The sequence below is a fragment of the Chamaea fasciata genome, unplaced genomic scaffold (assembly GCF_029207755.1).
Source record: "Chamaea fasciata isolate MVZ Bird 193981 ecotype frontalis unplaced genomic scaffold, bChaFas1.0.hap1 SCAF_1, whole genome shotgun sequence".
Lineage (NCBI taxonomy): Eukaryota > Metazoa > Chordata > Aves > Passeriformes > Sylviidae > Chamaea > Chamaea fasciata.
This window is the reverse complement of record NW_027094086.1, coordinates 120,662,523-120,682,438: the sequence shown is the minus strand read 5'-3', so window position 1 is coordinate 120,682,438 and position 19,916 is coordinate 120,662,523. Positions and strand designations below refer to the sequence as shown.

Sequence of the window (19,916 nt, the reverse complement as noted above, 5' to 3'; positions counted from 1 at the left end):
AAGTGTTAATAATCTCTTTTTAATCAGGTCTTAATAATCACATTTATTTTTTCTACGACAATGCCATTGTGTTTTAAATGCACACATCATATCGAGTGCCTTACAGTCAGATTTCTGGGCTATAAGTTAAATGAAATGTGATGCATGGTTATGTAACTGAAAAAACCATGAATTTATCTTCCCACAGGTGACAACTGAATCACAGAATATTCTGAGTTGGAAGGGACCCATGAGGATCATTGAGTCCAACTCTTCAGTGAATAGCCTGCACAGCACAGCTGGAGCATCCCACACAGAGCCAGACATCCAGGCAAAAGAAGGTTTTAGTGGTTCCTTATTTCTCACGAGATTCTATTAAAAGGGCCTCCAGCTTAAAGCCAAAATTCCACTGCAGAAGTATTCCACAAATTCTGTGACCCCACAGGGGATGCACACTGGAGCAGCTGATGATTAACTACAGCCCATGGAAAGGAGGAATCCCTGGAGGAGTGTCTGCCATGAGAGGGACCCCACACTGGAGCAGGGCAAGAGAGTGAGGAGTCCTTCCCCTGAGGAGAAAAGAGCAGCAGAGAGAACGTGTGATGATGTGACTACAGCCCTCATTCCCCACTCCCTGCTCACCGGGAGGAAGGAAGTAGATTTGGAGGTTGAGCCTGGAAAGAAGGGAGGGATGAAGGGAAGGTGTTTTAAGATTTGGGTTTATTTCTCATTATGCTATATTTGACAGGCACTGAATTACAATTATTTCCCTCTGTCAAGACTGTTTAGCCCATGATAGCAATTTCTGAGTCATCTCTCTGTGTCCTTATCTTGACCCATGAGCCTTTCATGATATTTTCTCTGCCCCATCCAGCTGAGGGGAGTGGCTGAGTGGCTTAAGTGGGCACCTGGTGGCGACTCACCACACACCTATTGTGGCAGTCCCTGCACCCTGGTTACCTGCACCTCTTTACCAGGGATTTTGCAAATACAGAATGGAGATTTCACAATTTACAGGGGAAGCTAGTTGCAGCAGGAAATGCTGAATCATGTCCTTAACAGCTGTTACTTAGCTATCACCACCTCTTAATTAGTGGTTTCTTTTAGATTTCCTCAATAGCTTTACGGCACTGAAAAACCCACAAAACAACAAAAAGAGGAAAAAAAGCCAACCCAACAATCAAAAAACCCAGACAATTCAAGCTCGAAACATAAACCATACGTAAAAATGTTAAGGGTGAAGTACAAACTATAATTTGACAAGATGGAACAAACAGCCATAGAAAATGTTTATTTTATACTACCCTCACAACAAATCAAAACCCATTGAACTTTTAAGTTCTAGATTGTGCAGCCTGTCTCACTCCATACAGTGGAAAATCCAATTTCCTTTGGAGCTCCCAAGCTTGACCTAAACTATGAATGCTTTTTCTATTTCTCCTGAAACAAAGGCTTTCCCTCAAAAGCTGCTGGCCAGATGCTGAACGGTATTAAGGGTAAAACTATAAACTAGCTTCTCGTAAGGTACATTTTACTTTGCTAGCCACCTGTTTCTATGATTTTGTCCAGTGATGGCAAAAATAAAAGCAGGCAGGGAGCGGCATATGACTCATCACAATGTGTTCAAAACAACATTAACAGTTTAAATCTTTAGAAGCGAAAAGTTGTTGCCCAATAAAAGTTGGCATTAAAAAAAATCACATGCAAAGGGACTCTTCAGTCCTCCTTGTCCTTCTCATCAGCAATGCCAAATTCTATTGGTGTCCCTCAACCAGAAATAGTTTTTTCACAGTCACCACACTGAGTACTCCTGCCTTAGGACCATTCATGCAGCTGAGAGTTTCTACCTTTTAGCTCATGTGAGAGCCCCCAATAATTGAAATTATTTCTTTTTGTAGCATTTGACAGCTTGTTAAAAGTTCCAAACAAATGCTGTGCTACAGAAAGACTAATGTCAACATTTTGATTAATCCTTTATTATTAGACTTCTAAAGGAGAGAAGTAACTTGAGTTTCTTTGATTTTTCTGAAAGCATAATTCCTGCTGTTTAAAATAAAGTACAGCTTGAAGTACATTCAAACACACCTGTGGACAGTCACCAAATTTTTCAGATATTTAAGCACTGGAAGTAAAAAACTCCAGGCGACAAACATACCATGGGCGAATCTTAAGTAGAAAAAAAGAATTTTTGCTACTTTTTAAGGTAAAGCATCATATGAAATCTGGTCTTAGATCAAAAACTTCCTTTTCTTTAATAACTTGCCATCCTCCAGAAATACAGCAGCAGAGCCCAGGCATCCTCCTGATCTGGAGACAGAGAAGTCACCTGGACATCTCTGAAGGGAAGAGCAGTGAAAGCCACAGTAAAACATGCTGCTGCACTGAAGGCTTCTTAAAGCTTTTTCATCATTTTATCATCAATTTATTTTCATCATTGTTCTGATGCTCACTTTTGTGTCAGTGCGTTTTACTCCCTGGCAGGTAACAGCTTCCCTAGTTTTCTCTCAGAATGTTAATGCTCTTGAAACAAGTTGATGTGAGAATGTACTTCTATTCTGAAAAATTCTTGCTATGCTTTGGTCACTAAAAAGCATATGTCTCCACAACAGACATTTTGTGTGTGAGATGCATAAAGTTGGATAAATTTAAAAAACTCATTAAACAAATACTGCAAATGTTACATTTTCAATAAAGACATCTGTTTATTAATCACCACTGATAACTGTACTTCATCAGGTTTGACCATTTTTCATCCCTCATATATGGTTTGATAAGAAGTGCAACAAAAAAATCTACAACATTACATTCTTGGGCAAGCACACAAGGATAAAATAAGATTAAAACACATTAATGTAACAGAAGCCCAGTGACTGAAACTGAAGAAGCCACTGAACTTTATACACATAGCTCAAAAAAATTATACTGTTAACATTTTACTCAGTCTAAAAAGTAATCTTTATTTCTCCTTGAGAAGTAACTACTTCAATAATCATAATATTTTTTTTGCTTAGTAGGAAGCTTCTTCCAAACTAAAAGAACAATATCATTTTCATTTTGTCTTCAAATACCTGGTGCTATGAGAACCTGCTTCATGAATTAAAACAAGAATATGACCTTTTCTCTGAAGCAAATGTGAATATAAGGCATATAAACTAGGAATCAGTGAATAAGCAACAGCCACTAGAGAGGCAAAAGCCATACCTCATTCACTACTACACATGGCAAGATTGAGGATTCAGTTTCATATCCTCATTACCACTCAAGAGGAGCCCACCAAGAACTGCAATCTTCTCCTGCAATTTGCTTGCACACAAAACCTTTGCTGTGGCACAACTGGAAAGAGGGGCCCTGAAGCTCTACAACTACATAGCTATTACAGCTGTTGGTCTTCATTTCTAAGGCCCCCTTCGAAACTTGACAAATCTTCTGCCTTCTGATGTATTTTTATTTCTGGCTTTATTTCTATTCTTCAGCTGGTGGACAAATAGAGAAATTACCAGAGGTTACATAAGCAAAGAGGAAAAATTTACCCCATCTTTTTTCAAAACAATAAGGCTGGCAGAAGCACATGTTCAAACATAAACTAAAAGAAAGAGATGGTGTCTTAGAGTTACTCTTAAAAGAGGGGCAAGCTCTTTTGGCTTCTCCAAGCAAAAAAATTATGTACATCACAGGATTGAGTTCATGAAAAGTGTATCCTTCTGCTCAGTGAGGGTGTGATCAAAACCTTTTCACTGGTAAGAATATGGACTATCTGTATCACTTTCTGTAAGCAAAACGCAGAATCTCACTTTGTAAAATCCTCACTATAATGTCAGTAAGAAGGCAACTTGTTCCCAGCTGACTGTATCTGGAACAACCAAACACACAGCAGTTGCTACTTTCCTCTGCATTTATGCTTAAGGAATTTAAAGTTTCCATAACATAAGACAAAACTCATGATCTTCTAAGTTACTTTTGGCTATGCTAATTAACTATTTCAAGCACTTAAAGTTCATAGTCTCTGGCAAAGCACAAAGCAGTAACTACTAAAAGACCTGAATTTTCCTGTGTGTGGCATACTCTGTCCCTAACCCAGGGAGAATGGTCTGTCACCTTGGCACCACCGGGCCGAGGAGTTCACACCACCTCAAGCCAAACATCAGCCTGACACGTTTGGCATTTACAAGCAACAATTTGCCCTAAAAGATGCATTTAAGTGATAAATAATATCATGCTGTATTAATGAAACTGTGCCTGTATATTTCATCCTTCTTTTCATAGTATCACAAACAATTATTTTTCTATTGAAACAAGTCCTAAAAATGACTTTATTCTGAGATCATATAAAATCAGTCTGCTTGTTTCAAATAGTTCCTCTGTCTAAGCAGGTGTTTTCTGTTTTAGATCTAAGTATCTATGACTAAAACTAAAAAAAATACAGTTCATGCTTCCAGGAGGTAGGTAACCTGCTTATTCACTGCTCCCAACCACACATGCCATCCACGATACTCAGATGTAACAGTTTGGTTTTGCCTTAAAAAATAACAAAACTAATTTGTTTCAATGGCAACTAGTAAGATATGAAGATAAAAACCAGTGTTTTTCTTCCCTGCTTCACTTTGTTTTGCAGGAAGTTTACCTATGCTACTATTCACTGGACAAGTTAGTACAAATATTCATAGCTAATTCCAAAAGAAACACATCTGAGAGAAGTGGCTTAAATTCATAGCCATGAGCTTGTACACAAAAGCTAGGGTTATACATTAGTTATTTTTGCATTTACAAGCATATGCATGCTAAGATTCGGCCTCTTTTTCCTTCACAGGAAGTACTAAATGACATATTTTAACACAGAATTTTGTTCTGTATAAGAGTTTTTCATATAAGACTATTAGTAAAGAGACAGCAGACAGCACTGAGCTGCCAATATTCAGCTTAAAAAGTAAAATTAAATACCTTTCATAAGAGAGATAAAATCAAATAGTCAATGTACATAATATTATTATCACAGAACCAGCTTGGAATTTTAGGTTGGCAAAACTAACAGAAAATGCCAACAAAGACCAGAATACACAAGGTTTCCATGATGTTTCTTTTAAAACAATTTATGTGGACTGAGGATCATTTCTTTCACTGTATTTTCCCACATTCAGGAGAGCAGTAAAGAATTCTTCTAAAGGCTCAGTGACATACAGAAGTTGCTTCTGTAACAGCCAAAGATTCAATTTTCAAGCTTGTAAAAAATGAATTTAAGATAGCCACTTAAAGGTGAATTCACTTTGAGCACCAGCTACTGTTTCTTTCCTTTTTCAAAAGATACATAGCTAATCAGTGAAATTATACCATGTGTTAATGGGAGATTTAACATATCTCAAAAACAGGGTGTTACAAAGTATTAATGCATTCTGAGAACATACACCGACAGGATTGTACCATGACACCATGAAAATGGAAGCATTGTTGTTAAGATAAATCCTACTTCTCATTTCAGCCTTCTGCTGCAGTTATTAGAGGAGCAATGAAAAAATTCCCTTTTTGTAACTGTTCAAATGCTGTCAGTTTTGTATCCCTTGCTATCAAAGTTGCTTTTCAATGGGGAACATTAGAAAAATTAGGACAAGCAGATAAGGTCTTGACCAGAGTTTTTCACAGGTTTCCTGCATGACTCCAAGTGAAGTCACAACCGTTTCTGTTCCACAGGAACCCCCTCTGTAAATAAAATGGCTACGTGTTGCACACTGGGGTGGGGCAGGTCTATGTTCATTTCTGCCTTGTATAGAAATGTTTTAAAAGTCCTTAGGCAATCACAAAACTTTGGTTTGCTACTTAAACATAAAACTTCCCAACTTTATCAGCAAACTGTTTTGTAATAGTGTTGATAAATTCCACTATCTTCATAGGTAAAAGGATCCTATAGCAACTGGGCAGCTCCCATTGGAGCAGCATGACAGTCAGTACCTACCAACAGAAATAACCAAGTGAAAGTATTTTCCACTCCTTGCTCTCCTCCACTGACACCTTTACAGCTTCTAATTTAGAGAAGCTGAAAACATATGTGGTTTTTAATGTGCTTTACAGCAGCCACATCTAGCAAAGATTCAGTCCTTGTGCCTGCTCCATACTTCAGTTCTCATGACTCATCTCCAGCTTTCCAGAGAAATGCAAGTTCCTACTGGGCATCACAGAGCTAGTGATACCTTTTGCATACTCTCAAGAGAAACAGAGATTCAACCTAAAAATTCACCAAGTTAAAGCACTGATTAAGCTTACCTAGACAGAGGAGCAAGTACAATAAGAAATTAGTGCAAACAGCATTGCTAAATTCTGGTTTACAAGTATAAGATCCATATAAGTCTATCAAGACAGACTTTAAAAACATCAGTTCATATACAGGACTGTAAGAACTGCACAGTTCAGAACACCCAGCCTTCCAAAACTGCAATCAAATATGTAAATTACATGCACATAAGGCCTACAACATCCTAACTGCCCTATGTGCTCTAAAATACTTATCTAGTCCCTACAGGTTTAAAAGGACAAGTAATATATTTATGCACATATGCACATATACAAATGTTAAAAAGTTGAAATGCAGCACAAGTAGCTAGCCAGAAAGTTCAAATACATTAACAATGTTCCTACACCAAAAGAGAAATTGTTAAGTATTCAGAAGGCATTGTGACTACATTTACATACTATTAGAGAAGATAAAATGCCACAAGTGCCATGACTGGAAATAGGACTCAGGACAGAATTTTTTCCTAACGCTAAATCTCACGATTAGTGAACACTCAGGCAGAAGAACCCATCAGCAGGACAAGAAGTTTTTCACTGTCACCAATAACACAATCTCAACCTTGCCCAAGTTCTGTATTTGGCTGCAGTTTAGTGAGAACATTTCAGAATGAGACACAAGCCACACAGTCCAATGGTGAATGCACCATTGAAGGGGTGTGAGTTCCCCCTTCCTGACTTGGTGGGTGATCAGTGGAAACCCCAAAGCCTTGAACTGAAGGGAACCCAAACACAGTACAACCCAACAAATGGTATTTTTCCCCATTTCCCTCAAAAGTAACACAGCTTTGAGGTATTTTTGAATTACCCTTGTCTCAGCAGAATGAAAGGTTACATCAGCACAACTTCAGGTTTACCTATTCTATATCCTTGTTACTTCCTTCTATTCTTCTAGACATCTAATTAAGCACATCTTATCCCAAAAGGGGACTGAACTGCTGCCTCTTCACAGCTATACTGTAGTCCCCTCCCATTCTCCATTGACTGATTCTTTATGCCAAGAAGTTTCTTGCAAAGCTTCTTTGATCATGCTCTCTCTAGGCTACAACAGGCTCCACAATAATTTAACCTCTACTTTCCTAGAAAGAGGGCAACACAGCCATGATAGAAGGATGACTGACTTACAGTGAGTGGGTAGCATCACTGCCACTAGGAAGAATCCAAATCTCTTCTCTTACAGAAGTGAAAGTATGAGCTATTACCATTAGGCAAGATGTGGCAAGCTCACGAGTCTTGTGTCAGATCTGAAAAACAAACCAAAAAAACAGATGAGAAATAAAACTTCCTGCTGCATTGTCCTTTCATACCTGAGAAGCACAAGGGAAGTACCAAGTAGAATACATGAATAAAAATTTTTCAACCCTGTTTTTTGTACATACTCTTCTCCCAAAACATATCCCTAAAATACAGCATCTACAGCTGACATTTTTTTCTGAAAGATATGCATTAAAAATTCAGGTTAGCCACATTCTCCCGTATAACTAAGCAACTTGAATTTTAGTCTGCTAATACACTATGAGAGCAATGCACTTTGTAACAGAAACCCTTCTTGCTCTGAAGATCCAGAACTCTGCACAAGCGTGTAACTACTGAGGCTGTGGGGAACCCGCCCAAACATCTCCTCAGCACAAAACAAGAAAGAAGAATCATGAACAGAAATAGATGCCAGGGTGCTACTCCTTGACAAACTTGTATCACTATTCAGCCATTGCTTTGAAGCAACTAACATGGGGTTTTGACATTTAGTCCAATGTCCTTTTTCTGAAGACAATTCTCTTTTACAGTTTTAGCAGCCTGCAGGACTTCACTGTGAACACTACCAAACAGAAATTGCTTATGACAAAGTTTAACGTGCTCCATTTGAGCTAAAAAGGAACAATGGTTTAGTCTGCCTTTATCTTCATGGACTGCACGGTCCTTCATTCCAGTTATTAGATTTGAATTTCTACTGCACCGAGTCAGTTCCCATATCAGCTTGATAATTAATTTTCCAAAAGTCTGCAATCAATTTGCCCCAGAAAAACCAGTGTCTGAGTACCATGTATTGTTTATAAAAACCAGCACATTGTTAAGCTTTCTCCAGTGGTGAGACTTTCCTGACCTTTCTTCAATCCTAGAAACAGAGAATTCTTCAAATTACTTGTGATAACAGTTTTGAATTTAGATTACTGTTACAATTTAACTTTTTCTTAGCTATTACTGACAGCAGGCTGTCAGATTATAGCTTTAATTCAGTATTGAAATTAAATTCTTCTGCATTTCTTGAATTGACATTACTGCCCTTATTTAATATTATTCTTACAGTCTTAGCATATGTTCCAAGGAAAAAGGAAATTTTTTTCCCTGTTTTCAACTCAGAGTTTTGAGCTATACTTTTGCCTTCTCCTATCAGCTGTCTACATTTAATATCTCCTAATTTCACATTTACACTCAATTTCTTGCTTCTTCTATATCGATTCCTAGAAATGCCAGTATCCCCATCTGGTTTGTAGTTTAAACATCTGTGATTTAATTTTAGGATAATTCAAGACACGAACTTGTGCATTTTTAATCATATAAGTATTAAGGGTAGAAGTTTTTTAAACTAGAGTAAGAAAGAACACTTGATGTGTTAACTTTGGTATTTTTGATTAATGTAAGGTTCTTTCATTGTACTGTCTTTTAAGATTAGAGTACTAAAATAGCTATTAATATAAGAGTCTATTGACATTTTTAGCCTGTAGGAACATGCAGTGGGCAGAGGCAGCTGAAATAACAACATATCTGAGCAATGAACCAGCTTAATGATTTTATTACTCAGACTTTCCCAAATCTATGGCTGGCATTTTTCCCAGTAACTCAAAAATTAAGCTGTTCTACATTTGAAACTTCCAACTAATCATATATTAAGAACTTCTCATGGTTAAGGCAACAGAATAACCTTATAAAAAGCCTTCAAAAAAACCCAACAAGCTAGATCTGAAACATTTGTGCCTTTAATTCTCTGTGCTATTTGCATGAATACCGTAAGAAAAACAGAAAAAAAAATTATCTGACATAGGTTACAAAGAACTATGTTAGTTACTTGGAGTATATTACATATCATATTGAAGTAACAGGGACTCTAGAACGACCCTAAAGTGAAGTGACAGATATAAGGAGACACAGCCTAAGCATCCTTCATGAGGCACCTTAGGCCATCAGCAGCTCAGGAAGCTGATGGCTGTATCAACCACTTAGTCACTCCAAAAAGCCAAGTGATGCCTTTGCTGTCCACACTCTTCCCACTTTTTGCATGGACATCAAGTTTTCCTCCTTCCAAAATGAAATTTCCCCCACAATTTGCTGGTCCAAAACAGGTTCCATATTCTCCCTTGGTCCCCAAACCATTGTACTCAAGAGGTCTCTTCTGAGCAGTGAGCATAAAGAAGCACTCATATGATTTTGTTTCTGAATATTTTGCAACACAGGTACACAATTTCTAAAATCTAAAATCTAAGGCTGATCTGGGAAATCCAGATCAGCCTAAAGGCACTGTTGATTGATTTGTAAGTTTTTATGTGTCTGTGTAACAAAAGAGTAACCCATAGTTGTACAGACATACTCAAAAACATTAGACCAGAAAAATTCTAGTGCTGATGCACTGGAATAGAAGGACAAATTGAGCAATAAACATATCTCGCAGTTGATGACTATAGCTCATGTGAGCATCATAGAAGGATGCTCATTTAATGCAGAACTGAGAAAATTAATTATTTGGAACCCAAAAAAAGAAAAAGAATGAACATGTAGTAACTGACCTTTTAACAACTCTACAGCAATTAATTAAGCTGTTTTGTACTGTATTAGTCTTAAGGAAGCCACACATTTCTAAGTATTTCCAGAAGAGCCTACCAGGAGTGTAACAAAGACTCAGTCTGGCAATAGAGTGCAATTTGGTATAAGACTGCATCAAGCAGAACTGGTTGGGCCCTTGGGAAAGAACCAGCCAATTCTCTCCCTTCTCAAAGTTAGCCATTTATCCCCACAGCAAGTTCTACTAGAGCTGGTAGCAATATGACTACAGAGTGAAATTAGAGTGGAAAATTAATCCAATTAATAACTAAAGAGGGAAAAAAACAAATTTTTAGCCATAGTGTTTGCAGAGTCATTTCACTGCATCAACATGCTGCAAGCATAAAGATGATGAAAAGAGCAAACTAGGCATCTGCTGACTGGAGGGTAGAGCAGAACTACCTCTTTCAAAAGCAACATGAGACTATGGGGGTTTACACTGAAAATGGAAGAAGGAACAAAGTGAGAACAGTAAGAAAGCAAATAACTTCTCCAAAACAACCCACACCAGACACACCTTCTAAAATGCAGAATTTAATGAATGCAAGCAAAAGTTAACAGTAATGCCAAGTCTGACTGAAACCAAACATTAAAATCTTACCGTTTGCCTGATGGATAAGCTAGTCTCAAGTGTCATTATACAGTGCTAGCTTTAATTGCTCCCAGCTAAATATAGCTTTCAGAATTTAATAGCTCCCCTTCAGCTTTTCTGTCTTTCAAGGAGGGAAAAACCTTCTCGTTAGAAAAAGCACACAGGCGTACACAGTGGCATGTTACCACAGAGAAGCAGGAAGCAAACCATTAAGATGATTACATTAGTCTCCAACATTCATTCAGAACTCCTATTTTTCAAGAGACCAAATGTCTCCCTGTTCCACCACTCTGATTCCAGTTACAGCAGGTGATGGAAGCATGCATACTTTTTCAAACTAAGCCATTTTGCTGCTTTATTAGCAGACTGTAAATCTCGCTTGCCCTGTGCTTCCAGTCAAAGATGTTGTCTTTGCCAGCAAGCTGCTGTGGTGCCCACACACTTCTTCCTGTGCCACCTTGCTGGGCACCACGGGGCAGGAAGAGGAGCAAGGCTGCACACTCATATACAGCATGCCCCTTCCCTGCAGCCACTATATAGGCACAACTTAGACAAGGGGCTCCAAAATCTGCTGGAACAGCTGAGACTGTGGCACTCCAACAAAGGCATGAAACAAATTCTCTCTTCTGCCTGCTAATACCCAAAGATCTCAAAAAATGTAACGAAAAGTTTCACGTAGCAAGCTTCATTTTCCCCTCTCTGAGCTGATAACGGGTTTCACTCAGAAAATTTGGCTGACTGTTAGAAATGTGTTCTATGAATTCAGCATTTCTGTTCACCTTCATTTTAGAGGTCATTATGTAATTAAAGCGCTCAGAGTTTTTCTACAATCCATGGAGTTAAACCAAAAGTAATCACTGTTGCAATGACAAGTCTTCCCACTATCCCTCAGGCCAGAACTCCAAACTTTGTTCTCTCCCCTCCAAACCATCATCTGACCATCTTACTATTTTCTCTCTGATTTCATCCATCCCCTTCTCCTTTACTGAGTGGGCAAAAGAAGAATAATGCTGCTTATGGAAAATTAATTATTTACCACTCCATATGAATCACCAAATGCCACATTACCTGGCCCTTCACTTCAGCTGTAAAATTCCAGGATTGCCTGTGTTAGAGCTGTGCAAGCACTTTAGAAACACTGCCTGGAGGGCTGCCAAGAAGTACCTTCAACGCTGAACAAGACCAAAGGTAGTATGCCACTGATTTTCTGCCCTCTGACCTACCATTTCTGAGGTGCAGACCAGGCTGAATAAGTCAGGTTAAATGAACTCTGTCTGTTTACTGTTTAAGAGAGCTCTTAAAGCAAGTCTCCTGACACGCACTGTTCTGCATTGGGACATCTGTGCTCTACCGCTAGCTGAGCTGCCCCAGAACAGAAAGGCTCCCTACTGCCAGTGCAGGCGCAGACTTCATTTAACAACTTCTGGTAAAGCACAAGAGCATGACATTCATTCCCCATTAAGATTTTTCTTTCTGAAGTAACAAATCAAAGGGTGGGTAAATAGCATAAAAAATAGGGATGACTACTGGAGGCACTTTGTACACCAGATCAGGTGGTTACTGGTACAGAACATGTTTTTATTTTAAAACTCCGCCAATCACAACAGACTATTTAGAACAACTGCAGGTTAAAAAAACCTACAAAGTGTACAAAACATCATGCACACACTGTGGATAAATATAGTCTTCCAGCTATGTGTTAGCTGTTATGATTCAGAGCTCAGCGCCCCAGACCTCCACGAGGCTCTGCCGGGTGGAGCTGTTGGCTCTCAGGCAGCAGCAAGCAGACAGAGGCAGGGCAGGCAGCCTGTCAGCCAGGGCTGCACAAGTCCTGGGCACCAAACAGCCTCTCACCCTCTCCCCAGGTCTGAAATCACCATGTGAGGTGCAGTGAGTAGAGACACACCACATGCTGCCTTTTAAGAAATCAGCAGGAAAACCCACACAAGCGAAAGGAGGGAGGAACAGTGGAGATCAGCCAACGCAACTGCAGCATCAGACCGGAAAGAAACCACACAGCTACAGTGGACAGACACATAATGCTTCTAAATCTGGATCAGGGGATTAGCAAGAGAGAAAAGATACCAGAAAAAGGTAATTTGTTTTCTTGTCATCCATAATACTGAAGAGATTTTGTTCTCCTCTCCAAAACTAGAACATCTACAGTGTAACTCCTTCCCCTCTTAAGAATTACGTGTATATAAAGAAAGCCACACACACACACACACAACCCAAAAAAACATTATCAACCTCAGGTCAGGACCACTGCAGCCTAAATATTCACAAAACTGTCATGAAAGCATTAATTCAAAAGCAATTACCTTAAAACAACAAGATCTATCAGAGTAAACATCAAACATCCACCAGAATAAATAAACACTATCCTGCAGAAACTTCAACCTAATCACAGTAACTTTATTCAGGGACATTTTCTTGAAAAAACAAACAAACACAAACAAAAAAAACCCCAGCCCACAATCAGATAGGTGTGACCAGTCAAGATGTCGACAAATTCCAGAATCTATTTATTTACCAGATGTTTTTCTCTACATCTGATGACCTGCAAATTTGCCTTAGCAGTAGCAATAGCTGCTGATAAACCTTGGCAACAGCTACTACTGTATTTGTGACTAAAAGAAAATGACATGTAAGTATTTTCAGTTAATTATTTATATCCACTTAAATGGAACATGGGGGGGATATATTTATAAAATATAAAAAGTCACATTTAAGTGAACAGTTTCACACATATTGGCTTTCCTCTTGTCCCTTGCTGTCTATGTATTTCCCTGCTGATTCGAAGCTATATTCTATCTATCTGGGTGTTCAAGGTTACTTAAGGAGGGAGGGACAGACTCTAGAGATTATTTATATGGCAGAACTTCAAACAATTGATCCAGCTATATCTCAAGTGACTTGATGAAGAAGCATTAAAATAATGAGGAGAGAGAAAGGTGGGTGAAACACTGCAGCATTTCAGAGTCACTCAGCAGGACACTCCTGCTCAAGGACTTTCAATTATGAGATAAGGACACTGACCACGAAGGACAAGGTGACACAGCCAGGGAGGGAGCTACAGATGAAAGTGAGAAGTGAGAGTTGTTGGGCACCCACACAACCTCCACATCCAACCTCGATGCACAAGTAAAGGAAAACGAGAATGTGACCAAGAAGGACTCTTATCTCTGATTGTTTGATAAAAGGCTGAAAGTCCTAGCACAGATTAGAACAGGGTTGAGGCAGACAAGCAGTCTGCCTGGGTAAACAGGCATGATGAGATAAAACATTCTAAAGTGTCTGTGGACTTATAAAAAACAGGTCTCCACTACAAAACTAATACACCTGAATTAAATACAAGAATAAATATCATAGGGACAACAGCATCTTAGTGGCCAAAACATAATGAAATGCACAAGCTATTCAAAAAAAGCCCAGAGAAGTAGGGGTTCAAATATGTACCCCTTATATTGTGATAGATTTAAGAAAAAACACACCAAACACACCATTGCAAAAGAACTTATGGAATCCAACTGAGTAAAAAAAATAAAACAAAAAACATGAAAACAAAACAAACCACACTTAAAAAAAGACAGCCTTGCTCAGAGTCCACAGTAGATTCAAAGAAACCAGCCTTGCTACAGACTTTATTTTATTAGAATGAAAAATATCCCAGTGAGTTGGGCATTATAAGAGATTAACTTTTGACTCATATGAAGTTTAAGTAGTCAGGTAGATTGAGGAGTTCAGACTCTCCAAATTGAAAATGCTGAGTTGCTGCTTCATTAAATGTGCATAAACAAATCTGGAAATGCCTCATGGGATGCAGCATGCAGTAGATAACTTGAAAGATCACATAGGCCCAACTAGATAAGCACTTCACCACAGCTCCCAAAAGGCAGAGAAGAAGTTGATTAAAGTAGCTGCACGTCAGATGTTAAAATACAGGAATAAAGTTATAGCTTAAAAAAAAATGATTTAAAAGATAAGAGAAACAAAATTCAACAACTCATAGAAACTATGTGAAGTAGTAACCTGGAAGTGAAAATTTCTTAGTAAAAAAACAAACATAGGATGCCAACTGTGAAACACAGCTGTTAACTACCAAAACCAGCATGAAATTAAAAGTAACATCTTCCTGAGCATGTGTGAAGAAAAACAGATGAAACCACTACAGATTTCTGTAAAAAAAAAAAAAAAAAAGGCAAATTAAATTGTACATGGAGTTGCAAATAAAACTTCCATGTATTCTTAAGCTTTTGTGTCTACTTCACCTCTAGCCAATAAAATAATTTAAAACCTATAATCTGTATTTCTAAAGCAGACGAAAAAAGCTAGTTGGAAGTATTCTCTGAGAGCAGGAGAGCAAACAGAATACCTGCCTTTACAGTTGATGCTGAGGGGAGAAAAGCAAAGAGACATCAACCCTACTACAATGAGTACCATGCAATCAATAGTAACAGAGCAACATTTTACAAAAAATTCAAAACAGACAGGTGGAATCTTAGATCTCATCTGGACTCAACAACAGCTGCATTAAAAAAGTTGGTAATGATCTTATTTGGTAGAATTGCTAAGTGACTGACTAGCCACAGACAACAAAGAATTATCAGGCTGGACATGGATCACGAGAAGAAATTGCCAAGAATTATCTTGGAGCTAGTTTTATTTAATAGTCCTACTACTGGCAAGGGAATTGAGGTGTCTAATCAAAGATGGTGCTGACAAAAGGTACAGAGGCACATCTGATGCCCTGAACAACGAGGACATCAGGGGAGAGGAGCCACATGAACAGGAGCAGTGGCAGGGAATGCAGTTCATCAGCCCTGGAGGCAAGGTCAGGATCCAAAGAGTAAGCCAAGCACAAGATCTGCTGAGACAGTGGAAAGTGGCCAAGGAGAGGAAGGTACACACATGCATGGAATACATGTCTGATCAACTCATTACCAAATAGATGAAGGTACGAAAAGAGAAAAAAGCTACCCGTGATATAAATTAAGGCATTTCCTACAGAGCCATAGAGGGAAGCATCAAAAAATCTGGCCAATATCTAATCTGGTCAGAAAATTTAAAAATAACACCAAAGACACAGGTGAGATATATGTAAGTTTATGCAAGGAAGACTGACAGCAGAATATTGTCCTGAAATGAATACCATGAGCATACCTAATCAGCCATATCACAAGATTTCCTGCATCTCTTCAAGTCTAAATGCAAGTCTCCTAAACTGACTGGAGGAGAGAGAGTCTCCCCTACATAAACAGAGAGAAAATCCCTTTACAAAGGGTGCACATGCTCTTATAAAAACCAAGAGAAAATACCAATTTTACTCAGCTGGAAATATAAACTGGTTGTGGGTATTTTTAGCCAGAATTCTGGAATAAAGTTTTAGTCCAAACATGTAAGCTTTGAAATAATTTGTTAATGAGACAAGCTTTAACTACTTTAAGATGATGCTTGGGAACTTCACAAAAGGGAATACGCAAATCCATTGACTGCAACAAATACTGAACATGAGAATCCAGGAACTCTCTTTCAGTCATACTATGTGTCAGTACAGCCACCTTCAGCAAGGAAGTCTTTATATACCACTTGCCAATGTTATTATCACTGATTTAATCTGGGCTGAAAACTGACCTTGCCTTAATACTCTTAGGTTTCCATTAATAAAAAGAAATTACTTCACTTCAAAAGAAAGTACTCACTTACATGTATTTCTTCTATGCAAAGATTTTGTGTGTCTTTATGAGGTTTTTTTAAGGAATATAATTTTAAAAGTGGCAGATCAAGGAAATGGTATGTGTTTCAGAATTTATGTTTAAGCTACCAGTCATAGGTAGCTTCAATTACATCAATTCTGACAATGAAAGTTACTCATATTTTCTTCTTGATTTGATGCCAATGCTTTGCATGTCCTTGCCTTTCCAAAGACAACTACAGTACCCAGCATTCTGGGACTCAGACAGAGAAACAAACACTTCAGAATCTCAGTGCAAGGAAGAAGCAGGAGATTAGAACAACTCCCTTCTTCAAAGTCAATCTGAGCACAAATCTAACCCATTTATGTCTTGCAATTTTTGTTTGCACTCCTCCTACATTTCACAAAGCATTTTTGCATGCAAATGTGTCAGTGGCATTCAAAGACTGGGCAAAACAGTTTCATAAGATGACTTGGCTGTTTTACTCAAAACAACCTCATGATTTTCAAGGGCCAACAAAACCCACAAGGAAATAAAAAAGCAGTCGGGAAGCCAGAATAAAAAGAGAAGAATTTAAGTTTTGTACATTAATATTTAAGAAAAAATATAAAACCCTATTTTGCCACCCTTCATCTCCAGTTCCATTACCGAATACCATCCTACCTCTCAACTGTGCGTGCATTATGCTGGGCTAATATAAGACATGATTTTATCAATAAATTAATGTACAACAAATGCACAGCTTATACCATGTCTCTTAAGTAAGCCATCACAAGGTAGATCAAGTAGCAATGCAATTGCAGAGTGTTGAGTAATGATATTAAGAAAGAAAATCCCTCAAGGATTCTAGTTCTGCAAGATGTGAGTGCTGGGAGACAGGCCATAGTGAGAAAGGCATTGCATCTCTCTAACAGTCAAGAGACAAACTTTTTTCTTCTAAGCTTAGAACACAAAATTCACTTCACAGCAAGCAAAGATGATCCTTGTGTAGAAGGACTCTGGAGACTGAACTACTATTTAAATTTGAGAAAACCAGAAGCAAACAACTCTCATCCTGCACTGAATAGAAGGGTGTGTTTATGCTAACCATGCATTCTAGTCATATTAAAGTAAACAATGCAAACTCACTTGACAAGGAGTGTTTGGTAACTCAGTGTGAACTGTCATGTCTGGAATGCCAAGACTGAAATGGCATCCACAGTTAGGAAAACATCAATGTTTTCAAATGCTGTGCCCCAGAAACCAAGATTTCCCAATCCTCTTCAAATAGGAAGCTGCTATCTCCCAAAGTGAGAACAGTCACTTGATGTCACTGAGACACAGCCACTGTTCTAGCACCGAATTACTATGAAATTAAGAAAACCACTTTAAAAACAGAGATGGCTGACACTACAGCCAGAAATAAATGGGAGGTTGATTTTCCCTGCTCAGCTTATCTAAGTAATCAATTAGGACTAAAAGCAGATTATTAAACTTTACTGGTGAAAACAATTACTTGCATGCATTTAAAAATACTCAATGGTGTCCCATTACTTGAAACCTGATCTTTTAAAATGTAATATTATCTGCAAGGGATCTTCAGTACACCAACAACTGCACACACATGACATGGCAGAAGAAAGTGATATTGTATACTTAAGTGTTCCGGCAATAAAGGGGAAAAAAAAGAATTTATAAACCACACTTATCAAATATGGCATTTTGTCAAAGCCTGTCATTACTTTCTTTTTCTTCTTTTAAAGACAAACAAACAAACAGCAAGTGTCATCAGCAAAAGTGTTATCCTGGCAATGGCTCTGCTGTTGATTTTCAAGTGCAAGCGTTGATCCTGCTGAACTTCAAGTAGCAAAGTACAATACAGTATTATACACAGGAAAATAAGCTGTAAAATTGTGTCCATGTGTGGAGAGAAGACTATGATTCAGCCATCCTGTGGAAAATTCTAAACCTCCTATCTCTGAATCTGAAGTTCCATATTTATTCAGTGGGTGAAACAACATGATTTCAGCAAAGCATTTGTATTCTAGTTCTGAGAAATAGGATGTTAAAAAAGCTTGTTTCAACAGAACAAACTGGATATCAGCTAAAAGGCAAGAACTTACTTTATCCACAGCAGCACTTCCCTACCTCAGCAAGTTCTCCTTCCTCAACAATTTGATACTCTCTAAATGCTGGGAGATGTTTAATAACTGAGCCTTCATTTTATAAGGTTTGTAAAGTTATCATAATTTTGAGTGCTTCTGGTTTAATGTCTTACAGTTGAAATTGGTGGATTTGAAAGACAGTAAGAAATCTGCAAGTGAACTCACTGATACTTTTTTTTTTTTTTAAACAACAGGAAAGAATGAATGTGTTTTATACTTCCTGAATTTCAGCAGCTGTGGCAGTAGTGTAAGAACTATGAATTGTTAACTTCCTAGTTAGGTCACTCAGTAAAACAATATCAGTACCATTCAGTTAAGGGAGACAAAAATCAATCATAATACTTTGCTCGGGGCTTGATATTTTTGGCACAGAAATTTTCCTGGAATCTAAAGCCAGCTGACTGCCTTCTCAGACTAGAAGTGGTACAGATACCACAGTTGTAGGCAAATGAGGGTCCGTGATACATCTCTGTCGTCCATCATTCTGTTCACTAAATAGTATTTGTTGACACTAGGAAGAGCACACCTACTAAATTCACATCTTAAAAATGTTATTAATGTTATTATCTTTCTTGCCAAGACATGACAAAATCCTGTAGACCAACACCGAAATTCTTTTCCTTCCATTGTTTGACCTTTATCATAAAGCAAACAAGAAATATTAACCCTTCTTTCCTGACACGGTTGTAACTAGAGTTCAATAACAGGACAAGATCTACCCTGGATTCTCCTCTCTTCATAGACATATTGCTGTTATTTGACTTTGGTATCAAGCAAATTAGAAAACCCCAGTAGCTCTAGCTCTTTCTAAAACTCAAATTCCCTCAGACAGACATCACCAATCCTCCACAGAAAGCCTACTCCAACAATGGGTGCACCCTGTTGTGTGAGAGATGACCTGTATTCCAACCCAAGCTTACTTACTGACTTTGTTAAGGCCCAGGCAAGACCAGAAAAAAAACCACTAAGAATCTGGCCGGCTTTTCAAAATTAATTTGTTTGTCTAGGGTTTTGAAGAGCAGAACTGCACTACAGTAAGCTTCAAAATACCCTAGTAAAATTATCACAGAATGGTTCAAGTTGGAAGGGACACACCAGTTGGAGGGTATCTGGTCCAACACACCCTCCCTTCAAGGAGAATCACCTGAAACAGGTTATCCAGCATCAATCCAGGAGACTCCATCTTCCCTGAGCAACCTGTGCCAGTGCTCATTAACCCTCCTTAGTGAAGGAAAAACTTTCTGATGATCAGATGGAACCTCCCCTGTTTCAATGCCCATTGTCTCTGGTCCTCTCACTTATCTTAAGAGGTGACAAAGCAGTTATCAGAATGTTATCTTTTAAGGAAACTGAACACAGCTGTTCTGAATGATTCAGCTAACCCTACTTAACAGTAACAGCAAGTAAGACGGAGTT

General features: G+C 38.3%; 1 protein-coding gene across 2 annotated transcripts in view; it reads right to left on the bottom strand.

Moving 5' to 3' along the window:
* OSBPL3 (oxysterol binding protein like 3) overlaps nt 1–19,916 on the bottom strand; it is an 82,438-nt gene that overhangs the window by 56,033 nt on the left and 6,489 nt on the right. For both annotated transcript variants that reach the window (XM_066195589.1, XM_066195597.1), the window contains exon 2: nt 7,381–7,499. The gene's annotated coding sequence lies outside the window, so the exon portion shown is untranslated. The remainder of the gene's footprint in view (nt 1–7,380; nt 7,500–19,916) is intronic.